Genomic DNA, 15,782 nt, shown 5'->3' with positions numbered 1-15,782 from the left:
CATTTGTCCAATACCTGCACACGGGGGGCCCAATAAGTGTTTGTTGACTGCCTCCAACTCTCAACCACTTGGAAGCTGATATTCTTTCTGGCTTGTTCAGTTCAGTGAGAGCATGAAGCACCTCTTGAAGATTGGCTGTGTTGTGCTCACTCACACAATGACATATAATGAAATGTTTTACTGTGGTTTCATTATCTTTTCATCAAAACACTTTGAAAAAAATATGATTGACACCACCAAGTTGATTCAGCTGAGGACAAACAATCTTTAAAGCAGAGTTGTCTCTCACTGATCTGGCTCAATAGCTTGCAATATTAAATTCATAAATTGAATTACTTCTGCCTCTGACTGACTTTTCTTGAAAGCAAATGTTATTCTCTTTCAGTTTACATAATCAATCAGGGATTAAAGTAGGTAACACAAGTCATTTGCTACAGATCAATTTCTCTACAAACCCACAAAAGGGAAGACCAGAAAGAAGAGGGTGAAGACTTCCTAGATTGCCAAAATAAAAACTTTGCAAAGAAAATCTTAAATCATTTCTTCCTTTGGCTCCCAGAAAACTGCCTTCTCCTCTTTCTAAATTGTTGTGGGGAGTTTAAACCTTATCTATGACTTCTTTGACAGTCTTCTCTTCAACAGATGGAGTCTAAATCCTCTCCCTACAGATATGAGCTGGGCTTAGTGACTCACTTCTAACCCTAGAATGAAGCAGAAGTGAGACTTCCTATGTGACTTCCAAATTCAATCATAAACGGCTGCTCTTTCTTTCTTGGGACACACACTTTTAGATCCCTGAGCTGTAATGTGAGAAGTCTGGCTATACTGAAGTTGCCATGCTCAAGACCATCTAGAGATGGAGACAAGCCAGGGGAGCCTCGGCTATGCCAGCCACCAGCTCTCCAAGTACCATATCTGGGAGTGAGAAGCCTTGGAGATGATTCCAGCTTCATCAATGTCTGACTGCAACCACATGAGAGACTGTGACCAAGAAACAGCTGTTGAGTCCAGTCACTCCCCAGAACCATGAGACATAATACGAGTGAGTGATTGTTAGAATTTTACTCCACTGATTTTGGGATAGTTTGTTAGATAGCAACAATACCCAGAGCACTGGGCTCGCCTTTCATTAAACTCCAAATAATGGATTCCCCTTGTTCAAGTCCTGGATTTTTTTCTCTCATCTATTAGAGTCCTTCCCACAGTAATCTCATCCTCCCCATGGCTTTAAGTAGCATTTATATGTTGTGATGGTTAATATTATGCGTCAACTCAACTGGCCCATGGGGTGCCCAGACATTTGGCCAAACGTTATTCTGGGTGTGTCTTTGAGAATGTTTTTGGATGAAATTAACATTTGAACTGGTAGGCTGAGTAAAACAGATTGTCACTCCTAACGTGTGTGGGCCTCATCCAATCAACTGAAAACCTGAATAGAACAAAAAGGCTGAGTATGAGGGAACTTTTGCCTGACTGCTTGAACTGAGACAGTGGTCTCTTCTGACCTTCACACTTGAACTGAAACATTGGCTCTTTTTGGGTCTTGAAACTGCTGGCTTTGGACTGGAAATTACTGGATCTCTAGCTTGCTAATTGCAGTTCTTTGGACTTCTCAGCCTCAATAATAATGTGATCCAATCTCTTATAATAAATCTCTTTCTCTCTCTCTCTCTCTACATATATATATATGTACATGTTATTTGCTCTGTTTCTCTGGAGAACCCTGACTAATAAATATGTTATCTTTGAAATTTTTGTCTTCAGCAAAGATTTGTTTTCTGGGTTTCAATTGCACATTTGCAAATCTGCTCAAGTGTCATGGGCATCACAAAATTAAACATCCCAATACTGACCTTGATCTTCGTCATCTTAGTAAATGACAGCTCAATCCATCCAGTTCCTTAAGCCATAAACCCAGAAGTTATTCTAGACAAATCCCTGTCCCTTATGTCCCCAAACCAATGTGTCACCAAGTCCAAGTAATTCTTTTTCCATATAATAGCAAATATAAATTATTTTGGTCTCCACTGCTACCACCCTAGTCCAAGCAACAATTATCCTTCACATAGGCTAATACAATAATTTCTCAATATTCTCCTTGCTTCTAATCTTGCCATCTCCATTGCTGCCACTCTACAATATATTTTTCATACAATAGCCAGACTAATTTTTTTAAACATAAATCATACAACTTTACCTCTCTGTTTAAAAATATTAAATTAGGGCTAAAATTCCATGCACTCTAACTTGGTCTATGAGACTCTGCGTGATTTGACCTTGCTTTCTTCTCCAATGGCATCTTGATTCTCTCTCTCCCTTGCTCACTAGATCTAGTTACAGTGGCTTTCCCTTAGTTCCTCAGGAATTTCACACACTTTCTGGAAAGCTTTTTGCATATGCTGTTCCCTCAGTGTGGAATACCATTGCTCCCTCCTCCGGCCCCACCCTCATCCCTAAAATCATCTCTTGTCTTGGTTAGCTCATATTCATCTCTCTGGTTGCTGATTAAATGTCACTTTCTCAAGTAGCCTCTCTAACATCCACCTTCAAGCTGATTTTGGTTTTTCATGTCTCTCCTTCAAAAAGTGCTCTTATTTTTACTTACAGATATTATCACAATTAGAGATTATATACATATATCTTTTGTTTATTTGGTTTGTTTATTTCTATCACCACTCTGCAAACTCTATGACAACAGAGTTCAAGACTTATTTGTTCACCACTGAACACCCAGAATTTATTAGTTTCCAGAGCATGGTAGGTGCTCAATACATATCTGTTAAATGAATAAAATTTGTTCTTTGGGTTAATGTTTCTGAGATAGTTGGCACTTTTGAGAAAACTATTTTACTTTGTGACTCTGTGACATGTAGATTACATCTCAGAGGGAGAAATCTCCACTAGAGGATAACATTTCAAGAACTTCGTTCAAAGGTAAGTCAGTCTTAGACCAATCTTCAGAAAAGTCGTAGGACCTTAGATTACCTCCCCCTAAGTAATCTCTAAATTGGTCTCACTAATTTACTATTATTTCTATGCAGCAGATTTCTTATGATTTCTAAGCTTCCACTCTAGAATTGATTGAAACCAAGGTCAACCAGACCTCTCCCTCCCCCCACCGCCAAACTGCGAGATTATTATTAGGAATGCTTTTCCTAAATTTTACTCATAAGTAAATAATAATTTTTTAAGAACAGAAACTGAATCCTATTCCTACTATTCCAAATATTTTTACCTCTGGCTTTATAACCATCAAGAGCAGCAGAGTAAAAATAAAACAAAAACAGATTTTGTAGCTTAGAGGACATATTGTTACCTTTTTGGATATCTCCATGACCAGAGGATCAAGAGTTCTGGGAGCTAAATAAAAAATAAAATAAATAAAAATTTAAAATAGAGCAAACAACAACAAAAAATCTTCAAAGGCTAAGCAACATGAAATGACCATTCTCTCTCTATAAAATATCATCACAATTCTGGCTTCTGATTTGCTGCAATCACAACACTCACATAAACTCTACAGTGGGATGTGGGTAAGAAATCATGTCCACGATTACACACAGTGCAGAAAAGACCCTTTGGTGAATACCTGTCACATGCATGAAGCTTTCCTCCACTGCTGCTGCATCCATCACAATTCAGAATAAAATAGGTCAGATAAACATCACTCAATCACATTTTCCTTTCCTCATGGGATCAGAAACATTCCAACTTTCTCCTGCTGCCCTGAGCCTGATATCAGCATCTTTTTTTTAACCTGCACGACTGTGATTAAATATTTTGCCCCTCTGTCAATACTTTTGGTAAGAATGAACTAAATAAATCAAATCAACAGATAAAAGAGCACATAAATGAATTAGGCATTGCTCCCTCTCATCACTGTCCCTTCTGTAAATGACAGATTAGCTGCTCTTCTAAAATCTGTCAAGCAAATGCTTTGAAAATCCAGATAAATTAAAACAATTATAAGACATTCTTGTTTGGCAGAAGTAGATGATAATATTATGTCCTATAGCTGCATTTATTGAACTAAAGCCTGAGGGCAACAATCTTGAATTTTTGAGATCAGTGTTTTTCAAAATTATTGTTTTTTAAAGAAAATGTGTATTATTTGTTCATTAAAATAGACTCCTTAAATCCTACTCCCTAATGCATTTTTTTTCAAAAAATTTAAGAGAAAAATCCATGATTTATGTTTATATTTCCATATAGCCTTTCCAAAAATGATTTTGCAGGATTTAGTATGTTTTATGTTAAAAAAAATTCCTGGGGAACTGTGCACTAGAAAAATTTCTATAAGCATGAGGTAGCCCAGAGGTCACTCAGTCATCCATCTCTCCAACCTCTCAGGCTTAGACTTGAGACTTGTCAAAGAGAAATAGAGTTCAAAGCATTTAATGTTTGTTAGAGGTGGAAAGACAGATTTTATTGCGACTACTGTAGCAGGAGACAGAGGCTCCACGATAAACTGAGCTCAACTGCCACCTGTGAAGAGATGACTGAATATTTTAAAGGGAGAATGAGAGAGAAGGAAGGTGGAACAAATTGGGGCCGGAGCAGTCCAGAAAGTGGAAATTTACAGAAATCAAGTAAGGGGGCTGGCTTCCAAGAATTGTTAGGCAAGGTAAGAGTTGAATCAGAGCATAAATTCTTTTGGAAACCTTCAGTTTTCCCAGGCAGGAACTTAAAAGGGGAGGCTAGGTCATCCCAGGGATGTTAGAAACCGTGAGCTGTTAGAAATTATGCTAGTCAAGTCTCTTAGTGTGAGGAGGAGGGATGGGGTGGATGAAATCATTTGTGCTGAAAGTTTTTAGTTCTCATAGGCCAAGGTTGAGGTCTAGTAAGAAGAAGGGTCAAAGGAGGTTGACTAAGGTTTGGCCAAAGAGATAGTCTTTGGCAGACTTCTAATTCTCTAGTGTGGAATGCAGAAAGCAGTCTGAATGGCAAAGTCATCAGGCCTGACTCAGTGATGTTAGCCACTCTGCGTTCCAAGATTGACTGTAGGTTTGCTGTAGAATTGAGCCTAAGGAAGGTAAATTATTAGAGACAGAGGAGAATGGAAAAATTACTGATGGTCCTCAGCAGGACCCCACACCAGACTATAGGAACTGTTATAATTTTCCTCAGGGCTCAGAGTAGTGGGACCATAAGTCAATCACTGAAACTTCCAGTTGGTTCCTTTATTCTGTCACTTTTTAGTGTTGTAGGCAAGGTAAAGATTTGGCTTTTTATTCATATTGATGATCTGAAATTTTAGAGAGAAAACAAAGGAAAGTAAAGAAAAATCACAGTTTGTTACCATTGTCTGAAAGATGTCGAGAAATGGGGAGTGTTTTCACTTCCTTCCTTGGCTGTAGGGTATGAGTTTTCCTTCATCTACAAACATTTATATCTGTCACATACAAGACATTGTTCTAGGAAGTAGAGGATGTAGATGTGGAGTTATGTATATGGAATAAAAGAGACGGACTTCCTCTAAGGAGCTTCCAGTAAAAGAGAGTAGAGAGAGCCATTATACTGTCAATGCAAAATAACCAATAATCATTCTATAGATTAAATAGATACAGTGAGCCAAACTGAGGATTATAACCCAGGAAGGCATTTTCCAGAAAGGAGAAGGCAGTCTGGAGATGCATGGTTTTCAGTACAGTTTTATACGTCTTGGAACAAAGAACATACATTATACATGCTCAGGATACATATTCATCAAAATTTCAAAGAGGTTTTCAGTTGCAAATTAGCAGGTCAACATAACCCTGATATCCAGAAAGGGACTAATACCTAATATGGATGTTACCAACAGGGTGTTACCAATAGGGTGTTACCAATACTGGTGTAGGAGGGGAAGTATGCATTCTTATCTTAAGAGAGTGCCCTCTTTACTTTAATGATTAAAGCAGATGTACAATGTGTGTTTGATAGGCCATAAGTCAGGCTTCTTTAGTTCAAGCTAAATCAATTTTGAACCTGAAAGTTACCCCATATACCTCAACATGTGAAAATCTTTTGTCAACAGAACTAACCGTAGTATAGTTAAGAAAATGTTCAGTACCTTCACAAAAGAAAATGCACTAAACATGTTGCCAGGGGTTGATAACTGCTTTTGGTTGCAGGAATTTGCAACTACTTTTATTTTGTGTAAAAGATAGCAGACTTTGGACTAGTGAGAAAGAGAAGAGTATTCCAGACACAGGTAAGAATGTGTAAAGGAACAAACGAAGGAGATGCATCATGAGAGCATGAGGAAAAGTAAATTATTTAGTTGCACTGAAGGACAAAGTGTGTGAAAGGGGGTAATAGGAAATAATGCTGCTACTAGAGACCACTGAATGCTGTGGGCAAACTAACATTTAATACTCACCAAAAAGTGTGCAAGTCCTTCACATATATTTTTTTTAATTTTTAGTACAACCCTGTAGGAAGAGTTTTCAGGAGGTTATCAAGAGTCATCAAGAAAAGATATAAAGATTGTTGGGAAGAAGTGTATGCAATTTTACATACAGTGGTCAGGGTAGCCTCACCAAGTGGGAGATATCTGAGTCAAAACTTGAAGGAGGTTGATAAGTAAGTGAGGGAGATACCTGTGTGAAGAACATTCCAGGTAGAGGAAAAGGCAAGTGCAAAGACATTGAGGAAGGAATGGAGTCATCATATCAGAGGCTAGAGGGTGAGCAAGGGAGAAGGGTAGGATATAAAGTCAGGAAGCTGACAGTAATGGGCCTTGTAGACTATTACAAGGATATTGACTTTCGCTATTAGTGAGAAGGTTCTGAGTGGAGGAGGGAACTGATTTGACTTAGATTTTGAGAGGATCGCATTTCTTTTTGTATGAACTATATACTAATGGGAAGGAAAGGGCAAAAGCAGTGAAGAGGCTGTTGGAATAAACCAGGCTAGAGCTGAAGGTGGATGGACCAGGGTAGTAGATCAAGCCAGGACCTTGGCTTCATTGACATCACGCTCTGAATTACTTTTCTGAGATGCAACCAATAATGAAGACCAGGTGCAAAGCAAACAATACCAAAAAGAAGTACACATCGTTATCGATAAACAAAGGACAAGTTAGTGATGAGAAAGTTTGTGGAGTTCGTGCTGGGGAACGCATAAGTGAAAATTCAAGGGTTGGAGGCCAGGAGAATCTGTACTTCCTGTCCACTTTTTATAAGAATGAACTTTATCTACAACTTTATAGATAGTGAATGATAAGAAGAAGGAGGAGGAGAGGAGGAGGGATGGAGGAGAAGGAAGAGGAGGCAGAGAAGAAAGGACTGCAGTGTGGAGGGTGCCAGGACTGGGCAGAAGTGGAAAGGAGAATATTATAATGCAGACGGGACATTACTACATAATTGCTTAGACCGAGCTTATGGACTAGGTAGAGAACTTGAGGGAAACAAAGATTATACATTATTATTGGAGACAGAGGCAACAAAGAGTGTTAATGATGAGGTGAGAACCCTGTACTGATATGTATGTGAAATTCAATATACAGATGTCCTCGACTTATGTTGGCTCGACTTAACGATTTTTCAACGTTACGATGGTGTGAAAGCGATACGCATTCAGTAGAAACCATACTTAGAATTTTGAGTTTTAATCTTTTCCCGGGCTAGTGATATGTGGTATGATACTCTCTGGTGATGTTGGACAGTGGTAGCGAGCTGCAGCCCTCAGTCAGTCATGTGATCACAAGAGTAAACAACCCATACCGTTACAACCATTCCACACCCATACAACCGTTCTGTTTTTCAGTACAGTATTCAATCAATTATAGGAAATATTCAACACTTTGTTATAAAATAGGCTTTGTGTTAGATGATTTTGCCCAACTGTAGGCTAATGTAAGTGTTCTGAGCACGTTTAAGCTAGAGTAAGCTAAGCTATGATGTTTGGTAGGTTAGGTGTATTAAATGCATTTTGACGTTTGATATTTTCACCTTAGGATGGGTTTATCAGGATGTAACCTCATTGTAAGTCAAGGAAGATCTGTAATTCAAATAAATTGAGTACCATTGATGGATCCCTTCTTTCTGCCAGAGACTGGCTAGAAGTATACAAAGTTGAACCAGCAACTTGTTTCTTACCTTCCCCAAGATTCCAGCCTACTGGGAAAGAGAGACAATTAAACATGCATTTATATAACCATATACCAAGTGCTTTAGTGGGGAAAGGTACACGCAAAGGAAATCCAAAAAAGGAGTGTGGACAGAGGAAGATAGAAAATCTTGAGACCTAAGTCACACCAATACAAGTAACTAGTCTAGCACTCCTAGCTATTCGCCTAATCTCTTTAAGCTTCAATTTATTCATAAGTAAAATAAGTGGGTGGGACTCTATGACCTCAAGGCTCCTTGGAAATTCTAAATGTCTAAGCTAATGTCATGTGTGTGCGCCAGGGTAAGGTGTCCAGGCAGCCAAGAGAAGAATTAGCAGCTGATTGGCATCTTCAACATTGGTTTTTGTTCCTATTTTTATTTTATTATCAAACTTACATTAAAACAAGTTTAGTAATTGTTTGAAACAAAGGATCATTACTCAGAAAGCTTTTCAGCTGTGTCGTGATTAAAAGACTTTGATAAGCTCAGGAAGTATAGTTTTCTCTAACATTGTTTTTCTTCTTTTCTACAAAAACCTTTGTGCAGGTTCAAGTGCAAGATTAGATACTAATTTGATTCTCTACATTATGGAAGAGTCTTTAACACAGCATTGAGATATGGGCTTATCTAGAGGGACTGTTTTTGAAAGAAATGCTGCTTTGTTTTTCTAAATCATTGAGAACAGAAATAACTGGCTGATTTGGTGATGATATGCAGACAAATATCGGGTATTATTTAGCCAGTATCAACCTGCCTGAATATCTTCCCACTGCTCTGGGAATATTAAACCTGAAAAAAAAAAAAAAAGAGGAACTTGGTTTCCTAAGGAATAAATATCAGATATTAGATTGTACCCTTAGGAAATAAGAAAATTAGATAAGCTCCATTTTCTTGCACAAAAAGAAATTCACTCTCTTCAAATACTGATAGAAAATCTTCTCTGGGTGGACCTGTCAGGGTTTCAAAATGGAGGCACTGAAAAATAAATAAATTACTACCTGGCTATGACCAAAACCAAGGGCAATGTCTAATCATTTGCCAACTAGAACTAATGAAATCACAACATCTTATGTGAAGATGTAAAATACTACTTTCTTTTAAAGTCTCTTTGGCTGCCTCTCTTGTTTTTATCTCCACCTGCAGTTCTAAATTCTCTGGCTTTTCATTTGTCCTTTGAAAGACTTTTCACTGGATTAACTATTCAAATTTAAATGAAAATTCCAAGTCTGATATATTTGGCTTTGTTATGGAATATCCTTTCCTGTGACATAATTTTGGTTTTCCAATTTCAAGGCCAGTCTGTTCTGTCTTCAGTTTTCCAAACTGTCAATCCGGCAGCTACATTCTTGTTTAACTAACGCCACCAGTTGTTCCATTGTCCCTTGCTGGACCGCTTCTCTTATCTTGCATTCTTTCTATTCTGCCATTTCCTCTGTTCGCATTGCTGCCAGCCTAAAAGTGAGACCTCTCCCTTTATATTCTGTTCCAAAATATGTAATTATTTTTATCTTTCCCTTATGATGATCCATGTAGAACACCACTAGCTAATATTGGCTAAGAAAACATTCTCTTCTGAATATGTACTGTTAACGAGCATAAAAACCTGTCTATATCAGCACTCATAGAGTGGACAAAACGTCCCTAGAGGTTGCTGCTCAAAGAGAACATTTTAGCTTTCACTGCTTCACCATCCTGCTTGCCCTACTTTCCTCCACAAGAAGAACAAGCCCTTCTTACCTGTGACAAGGGCAGTTGCTTCTTTTGCCCATCAGCATCCCCCTGCTGTGTGTTTCTGTTGGCACTGCCAAGTTCTAGGCACCAAGTGGAAGAGGCCTGCGGCACCTGCCACATAGTTGCTACTAGAGGCCAGACGTGGCAATATGTCTGCCTGCAGATCCTGCACCCACAAGTCCTTATGGCACGGAAAGATACACTCCAGAAGAGCAATGTACATTTTATACCAACCCAACCCCCATCAATGCCCTTCTCAAATCCTCCTATTATATTGGGAAACAGAGCAGAAGTACAGAATGAGAATATTTTTAATTACACAGCTTTGCTGGAAGGAGGATTCCAGGTGGTGAGGGGAGATCTGAGCACCAAATAGACACAGGGTTAACCTTGCAGGTGGTCCAAGCAGGTGTATAACCATGTGGTAAAATCTTAGGGGTCCTGGAAACTTTCTTAAATTTAAAAGCACTCTACATGAGATGTTTGAAATGTCACATATAGAGATACAACTCTTTGCAGGTCTTCTGCAGCCTGATAAAATGCAAATATCTCCAGGAAAGGGATATTTAAAATGTATTCGTTAATATCACCTTAATGCAAAAGGGCTTATAGTTCCCCTTGTGAAATTCAGTGTGTTTTTATTGGTGGTAGGTCAAAAAGATATTTTTCACCCAGTAAAAGAGGAGAAAGAATGACAGGGGAATGTGGATGAGAAGGGTAAGGCCATGGAAGAAAACTTCGGTGAACAATCTGGCACAATGATAGTTCAATGTAAGAAATGATCCAATTGGCAGTGCATTCTCCAAGTTCTGGAATCTTGGTCCTGTTATTATTCTACTCAAGTTGCACTAAGGGAAGACATTGCTAAGGAACATGACTTCTCCCTATTTTCCAGAGCATACTATATCCTTTTAAATCTAAATAAAACACCAGAGTATACCAGAGTATAGTAAATTTTACTTCCATATATTAAAATAGCATTTCCATTATTATTTGAGGTTTTAAATAAATTTCTTAAAACTTTTCATAATTGTTTCTCAGATCTCTCTTGCTAATTATGCAGAGTAATATGATTTGATCTTGAAAAACACAAACTCTAAGTACGTCTTCAATATGTAGCATTTACATCAGTTACATGTTTTAAATTATAATTAAGAATTGTCAAACATGAAGCATGCAATACAAAAGAAAGGAAAAATATTTTAAAAAAGTGAATCTTACTAAAATCAAAGAAAGTTAGCATTCTTTCACATATTTTTTTCTGACCTTAGTCCAATTCTCTAGATTATGAGAATAATGTCTCATTCTCAATCTTTTTGTTATTGTTTTATAATCAGATTCCTGATACTTAATATTTAAAAAAAAAAAAACTTGTTTTTTTTCCAATCATAAATCAACAATCTCACTGAATTTAACAGTCTATTTTTTGTTTTTCAGAATGACCAGATTCTATCAGAGCTAGAAAGTTTTTTAAGGCAATCTTCGCTCTGGGATTCTTCTGTATCAACTCCCTGTCTCCTGTTGGATTTCTCTAACTTATAGAGTGTGTATTTAGGTTGCCATACTTTCTGCCATAGATTAATCTCGCATGGGCACTCTACAAGTGAACAAGTTAACAAATTGACTTTTTTGGGTGTGTGTGAGGAAGATCAGCCTTGTGCTAACATCTGCCAATCCTCCTCTTTTATTGCTGAGGAAGACTAGCCCTGGGCTAACATCCTTGCCCATCTTCCTCCACTTTATATGGGACGCTGCCACAGCATGGCTTGCCAAGTGGTGCATTGGTGCATGCCCGGGATCTGAACCAGCGAACCCCGGGCCACAGCAGTGGAGCGCGCGCACTTAACTTGCGCCATCGGGCCGGCCCCACCTTTGTTTTTTTAAAGAATCTGGACTATATTACAAACAATTAATTTAAGAAAAAATAGTGAGGCCGGGCCTCTGACTTCAGCTGTGTGACCCAGGAAAGCACTTTGGTATATCTGGTCTCCTGTTTTTTTCAGGTAGAATATCAAGAGGTTGCAATGGACAAACTCCAGGTCATTTTCAGGTCAAAATTCCAGTCTAAAAAGCAAGTGATTAATTCCAGGAATAATGTATCAGATTGGGCATCTGAAACACCTTCTATTGCTATTTAACAGAAAGCTTCAAAATAGTAACTTGAAAATAGGGCAAAAGTTAATTTTATGCCACAAAAAGTAAATGATAAATGAATTATTAATTTTCTTAAAATTAAGGAATAAATTTTTTTAAATAAGAAAATGAGGCCATCTTTTCTGAAGAAATACGTATTTACCTTACATTTTCTACTATAAAATATCTACACTAAATATGCAAAGGAAAAAACCTTATTTTATATTTGAAATAATATCTATTTTACGTTAATATGCAATTCTAGGCATTTTATTTATTTACTTTTATTTCACAAAACTGACTTCATTAGCTTCATTGAGGTATAATGTATAATAAAAAATCACTAGTGTTAAGTCCACATTTGATGATTTTTTTTTTTTTTTTTGGTGAGGAAGATCAGCGCTGAACTAATATCCGATGCCAATCCTCCTCTTTTTGTTGAGGAAGATTGGCCTGGGCTAACATCCATGCCCATCTTCCTCTACTTTATATGGGACGCTGCCACAGCATGGCTTGACAAGCAATGCATAGGTGCACACCCGGATCCGATCCTGGGAACCTTGGGCCACGGCAGCCCAATGCGCGCACTTAACGGCTGTGTCACCAGGCAGGTACGTTGATGATTTTTTAATTGAGATACAATTCCCATAATATAAAATTTACCAATTTAACCATTTTAGTATGTACAAATCAATGATTTTTATTACATTCACAACACTGCACAACCATCACCACTATCTAATTTCAGAACATTTTTATCATCCCAAAAAAATCTCTACAGATTAAGCAGTTGGTCCCCATTCACTCCTCCTCCAATTCTGGGCAATTACTAATCTGCTTTCTGTCTCTGTGAATTTACTTATTCTGGACATTTCATATAAATGGAATCATACAATATGTGACCTTTTGTGCCTGGCTGTTTTCGAAGTACAGTCATGTAGCGTGTATCAGTACTTCATTCCTTTTTACTGATGAATAATAGTCCATTGTATGGTTATATCACATTTTGTTTATTCATTCATCAGTTGATGGACATTTGGGTTGTTTCTACCTTTTGGCTGTTGTGAGTAGAGCTGATATGAATATTTGTGTACAAGTTTTTGTGTAGATAGTTGTTTTCTTTTCTCTCGGGTATATATAGGAGGTAGAGTAGAATTGCTGGGTCATACAGTAATGCTATATTTAACTTTTTGAGGAAGCACTAAACTGTTTTCCATAGCTACTGCACCATTTTACATTACCATTGGCAATGTGTAAGGGTTCCAATTTCTTCACATCCTTGCCAGCACTTCCTATTTTCCATATATTGTTGAGAATAGCCATCCTGGTGGGTGTGAAGTGATATATCATTGTGGTTTTGATTTGTATTTTCCTAATAATGACTGATTTTGAATGTCTTTCCATGAGTATAAAGACCATTTCTATATTGTCTTTGGACAAATGTCTATTCAAATCCCTTGCCCACTTTTTAATTGGGTTGCTTGCATTTTTGTTGTCGAGTTTAAGGATATTTACTAGATTCTGGATACTAGACCCTTATCAGATATCTATTTGCAAATATTTTATCCCACTCTGCGGATTGTCTTCATGTTCTTGATAGTATTCTTTTATGCACAAAAGTTTTTAATTTTGATGAAGTCCAATTCATCTACTTTTTCTTTTACTACTTTTTTTTTTTTCAGGGAAAGATTCACCCTGAGCTAACATCTGTTGCCAATCTTCTCTTCTTCTTTTTTTTTCCTCCCCAAAGCCCCAGTATATAGTTGCATATCCTAGTTGTAAGTCATTCTAGTTCTTCTATGTGAGCCACTGCCACAGCATAGCAACTGACAGTTGGGTGGTGTGGTCCCGCAACTGAGAAGTGAACCCAAGCAGCAGAAATGTTGAGCACTGATCTTTAACCATTAGGCCCTCAGAGCTGGTTCTTCTTTTCCTATGTTTAGTGTCATGTTCAAGAAACCATTTCCTAATCCAAAGTCATGAAAATTTTCACCTATGTTTCCTTCTAGGAGTTTTATAGTTTTAGCTTTTACATTAAAGTGTTTGATACATTTTGAAATAACTTTTGTATATAGTGTGAGGTAGGTGCCTAAATTCATTCTTTTTTTTTTTTTCTTTTTGGTTAGGAAGAATAGCCCTGAGCTAACATCTGTTGCCAGTCCTCCTCTTTTTGCTGAAGAAGATTGGCCCTGGGCTGACACCCCTGCCCATCTTCCTCTACTTTATATGTGGGATGCCTGTCACAGCATGGCTTGAGAAGCAGTGTGTAGGTCTGTGCTCAAGACCCAAACCTGCAAACCCCAGGCTGCCAAAGTGGAGTACGTGAAGTTAGCCACTACGCCACCAGACCAGCCTCCAAATTCATTCTTTTGAACGTGGATGCACAATTGTCCCAGCACCACTTGTTGACAAGACTATATTTTCCCCCATTGAATGGCCTTGGCACCATTGTCAAAAATCAATTGACCACAGATATTTGGACTTATTTATGGACTCTCAATTCAATTCCATTGATCTGTATGTCTATCCTTATATGAATACCACACTGTTTTGATTATAGTAACTTTGTTGTAAGTTTTGAAATCAAGATGTGTGAGTCCTTCAACTTTGTTCAACTTTTTCAGTTTTCTTTTTATTATTTGGGATATCTTGCAATTTGATATGAATTTTAGAATCAGCTTGCCAATTTCTGAAAATAGCAGCTGGAATTTTGATAAGGATTGCATTGAATCCATGAATCAATTTAGAAAGTGTTGCCATCTTAACAATATTAAGTCTTTCAATCATGAACACAGGATTTTCTCCACTTATTTAAGTCTTCTTTAATTTCTTTCCAAAATATTTTGTAGTTTTCAATGTACACGTGTTGTACCTCCTTGGTTAAATTTAATGTTAAGTATTTTTCTTGATGCTACCGTAAATAGAATTTTTTTCTTAATTTCATTTTCAGATAAATCTTTGCTAATATATAAAATTATAACTGATTTTTGTGTGTTGATGTTGTGTGTTGACCCAGAAACTTTGCTGAATTAATTTATCAGCTCTAGTAGTGTTTTGTGGATTCTTTAGGGTTTTCTATATAAGATCATGTTATCTGTGAACAAAGATAGCTTTATTTCTACCTTTCCAATCTGGGTGCCTTTTACTTCTTTTACTTGCTTAGTTGCCAGATCTTTCTGTACAATGTTGAATAAAAATGATGAGAGTGGACTTCTTTGTCTTGTTGATTTTAGGGATAAAACTGTTCAGTCTTTCACAGTTAAGAATGATGTTGGCTGTAAATCTTTCTTAAATGCCCTTCATTAGATTGAAGAAGTTCTCTTTAATGCCAAGGGGTTTTTTAGAATTTTTATCATGAAAGGGTTGTGGATTTTGTCAAATGCTTTTTCTCCAACCAAATGAGATAGTCATGTTTTTTTTTTCTTTATTCTGCTAATATGGTATATTATATTGATTGTTTTTATATGTTGAACTTGGGATAAACCCCTAGGATAAATCTCATTTGGTGATGGTGTATAATCCTTTTAATATGCTGCTGGATTCAGTTTACCAATATTTTGTTAAAGATTTTTACATCTATATTCATAAAGGATATTGTTACATAGTTTTCTTATGATATCTTTGTCTGGCTTTGACATTAGGGCAATACTGGTGTGATTGAATGAGTTTGTAAGTTTTACCTCTTCATTTTTGGGGGGAAGAATTTGAGAAAGATTGGTTGTAATTATTCTTTAAATGTTTGGTGGAATTTACCAGTGAAACCATCTGGTCCCAGACTTTTGTTGTTGGAGGTTTTTTGTTTATTGATTCAATCTATTTATTTTG

Source organism: Ceratotherium simum, chromosome 31, assembly GCF_057802395.1.
Source record: "Ceratotherium simum simum isolate JZ-2026a chromosome 31, ASM5780239v1, whole genome shotgun sequence".
NCBI lineage: Eukaryota > Metazoa > Chordata > Mammalia > Perissodactyla > Rhinocerotidae > Ceratotherium > Ceratotherium simum.
The sequence above is the reverse complement of the archived record's forward strand: the minus strand, read 5'-3'. Positions refer to the sequence as shown.